Raw genomic sequence first — 3,773 nt, 5'->3', positions numbered from 1 at the left:
AAAAAAAAAAGCTGAAAACTAGGACCTGGGAGGAGAAAAATAAAGAATAATAGTAAAAAGGACAAAAGTAATAATAATAGTAGTAGTTTTAAAACAGACAAAAACAAACAAATTAAAAAACAGAAAAAAGAAAAAAAAATTGGCCCAGGGCAGGCAGGGCACCCAGCCTCCATCCGTGCACACAGACTGGGAAGGAATTTCTGCCAGTCCAGAAACTGGGTGGGAGTGAGGGATGGCTGCACCTCCATTCACCAAGAGGGTGTGGGGTATAAGATTAACAAAGGAATGTCATACCTTTCCAGTCGTCCCGGTCCAGAATGTCCTTGGGGTTCCCGGCAAGTGGACCCTATTCTTAAGTCACTGGAATCTGGGAGAATGCTGTCACTTTAAACATCCAAAATGGTGAAGCTGCTTGTAAACCTTCAAAAAGGCTGTGCCCTCCAGACAGACAAAAGTCCACAGCTCAGCCTGCCTTCCTCTTCGTTGCTTCCACTTCTATCCCCTAACTGCCAGAGCAGTCTTCTGTGCAGTCCCTGGCTAGCAGGGCCGATTTTTAGGTTAATTCTTAGGTCTTACCACCACTCGGCAATATCCAAGCTGTCTGCGCCATCAGGATCACTGTTAGACTGCAACTCCCTATGTCTCCTTTTTTTTTGGTGTTTGTATGAAAAGTCTGCTATTTGGAGTTTAGTCCACTTCTATATCCTTCTTTTCAAGGCTCAGGGGTCCAGGATTATCTTCTGTATCTGTGTTAATTGGCTCCCCTTTTCTTTGTTGAAGATGGTCTATGCAGTCTTTCTGCCTCTTCTGCCATCTTACCAGAACTCCAGAACTCTTTCCATCTTTTTTTGATGATTCCTGTTTCGCTCCTTATTTTGGAAAACTCACTGCTGTTGAGTCAGATCCAACTCAGAGTGACCCCTCCTTGGGTTTCTGAAAGCTCTGGTAGCATAGTGCCTAAGACACTTGACTGCTAACCAGAAGGCTGGCAGTTCAAACCCACCAGCCACTCCCTGGAAGAAAGCTTGGGCAATCTACTTCCATAGTGGTACTGCCTTGGAAACCCAAGGAGGGGTTGCTATGAGTCAGGTCTGACTCAATGGCACATAACAACAACAACAACAACAACATCACCACAGAAGCAGACTGTCCAACCTTCCTTCCAAGGAGTGGCTGGTAGGTTTGAAGTGTCATGCTTCTGGTTAGCAGTCAAATGCCTTAGGCACTACACCACCAGAGCTCCCAATTTCCTTCAATATTGCTATTCAAGGCTTGAATTTCTCCTTTAGGGTTTTCAGCCTTAGAAATGCAAGGTGTTTCTTTCTCTTTTGATTTTCTAACTCCAGGTCTTTGCGTATTTCATTATAATATTTTACTTATCTCCTCTAGCAGCCCTTTAAAATCTTCTGTTCAGTTGTTTTACTTCATTATTTCTTCCATTTTCTTTATCTACTCCCCATTTAAGAACAAGTTTCAGAGTCTCTGCTGACATCTATTTTGGTCTTTTCTTCTTTTCATGTCTTTTTAATGACCTTTTACTCTTTTCATGGGTGATGTCCTTGATGTCATTCCATAACTGGTCTGGTCTTTGATCATTGGTGTTCAATGCATCACATCTATTCTTCAGATGGTCTGTAAAGTCAAGTGGGATATACTCAAGGTCATATTTTAGCTCTCCTGCCCTTGTTTTAATTTTCTTCACCTTCAATTTAAACTGTTATTGTTGTTGTTATGTGCCGTCGAGTCAGACCCGACTCATAGCAACCCCTCCTTGGGTTTCTGAGGCAGTATCACTATGGAAGTAGATTACCCCATCTTCCTTGTGAGGAGTGGCTGTTGGGTTTGAACTGCCAGCCTTCTGGTTATCAGTCAAGTGCCTTAGGCACTACGCTACCAGAGCTCCTTAAATTTAAACTAGCATATAAGTAATTGGTGATCTGTTCTAGAGTCAACCCATGGCCTTATTCTGACTAATGATATTTAACCTCCATTATCTCTTGCCACAGATGTAGTTGATTTGATTCCTTTTATAGTCTATCTAAGCAGCTCTGGTAGCTCTGTGGTTAAGGTATTGGGCTGCTAACCAAAAGGTTGTTGTTGTTGTTATTTGCCATCGAGTTGGACCCGACTCATAGCATCAGAAGTGAAGAAGAACACACACACACACACACACAAAAAAAAAAAAAAAAAAAAACCAAGGACATTTAGAAGCAATTAACTCTAGGACACAATGGCCCTTGAGACCAGAAGAGCCAGATGGTGCCTGACTACCAATGCCAACCACTCAGAAAAGGATCAAATCTGGAGATCCTGGATAGAGTGAGACGGAAAACGTGGAACAAAATCCCAAAACTCAATAATGACCAGAATTACTGGTCAGATGAAGTCTGGCGAGACTCCCAATACTATGGCCCTGAAATACATTTGACACCTGGAATAAAACTCACCCCCAGGGGTGGGCTCGCAGCCCAATAGTTAGTGAGATGTACACACCGACCACTCAACCCAGGATGCTACACCCACACACTCAATGGTAATACTTCCCCTAAAGCAATAAACCATGGGACCCCAAAAGACCAACATTCAAACTGAAGAAATGCAGGACAAACAGGAGTGCATAATTATGAGGGGTGCAGGGGGAGTGTTGCAGGGTAGGGAGGGGAGGAGACTGGGTTAGGGTTGGACATGGTGTATGGGGAATGAAACTAAATGTACACATGGCTTTGAATGTAAAACAAGCTCTTAAAAAAAAACTTATTCACTATTTTAACAATAAAAATATTTTGTCTTCTTGTTTTAATTTTGATTTTACCATTGAAATCAGTATTTCTTTTTCTAATTCATATTTTAGATCAATTTCTAATTGTATTTCAGACTATTCTACAGCATGCACATATTCTCCTCTGTGTGTTTGTTATAATGAAGTATTTACAACAAACAATAGTCTATAGTAAGGAGCTCTGGTAGCGTAGAGCCTAAGGCATTTGACTGATAACCAGAAGGTTGGAAGTGCAAACCCCCCCAGCTGCTCAGCAGAAGCATGCCGGGGCAATCTACTTCCATAAGATTTACCACCTAAGAAACCCAATGGGAGTCACTATGAGTCAGAATCAACTGGATGGCAGTCAGGATAGTCTACAGTGATTATTAAAACACTGAAAACTTCTAGCGAACTTTATTTGGTAATATTTGGAGTGTGTAGCAAAGTTAATGACAAGCACATGAGTCAAAAATGCTATTTCAACTCATAGAGATCCTATAGGACCAAGTAGAACTGCTGTCTAAGTTTTCTCAGGCTGTAGTCTTTACAGAAGCACTCTGTTACATCTTTTCCCCTATGGAGTGACTGGTGGGTTCAAACTGCTGACCTTTCAATTAACAGCTAAGCATGTTCAGCACTCTGCCACCAGAGCTCCTTGTACAATGTATACCAACTTAATAATTATTTTATTTTCAATAATGGTTCATTTTTAAAAGAAAATAGGATCACTGACTCATATTTACAATGTGGTTATGACTATAGTTATGACCAAGTGTAACTGATTAGATTGTGGTTGCTTCTCTCCTACCTACTCTTTCTCTGGTTCTTATAAATGTTTTTCTTAACTTCAGACTCTGGATATCAGTGTTTCTTACTCTTGCTTTTCACTTGATATCAGTGGATTCCTCAGAAGAAGTAGTATCTTTATATTTATTGTTACCCTTTAATTCTTACTCAAGACTTATGGTTTTCCTGTTTTTCCCAATTTATTGCCTGAATTTTATTAGGATTG

The sequence above is a fragment of the Orycteropus afer genome, unplaced genomic scaffold (genome assembly GCF_000298275.1).
Source record: "Orycteropus afer afer isolate SDZICR_OR568_19922 unplaced genomic scaffold, OryAfe1.0 scaffold00009, whole genome shotgun sequence".
NCBI classification, from domain to species: domain Eukaryota; kingdom Metazoa; phylum Chordata; class Mammalia; order Tubulidentata; family Orycteropodidae; genus Orycteropus; species Orycteropus afer.
Note: the sequence above shows the minus strand (reverse complement) of the source record.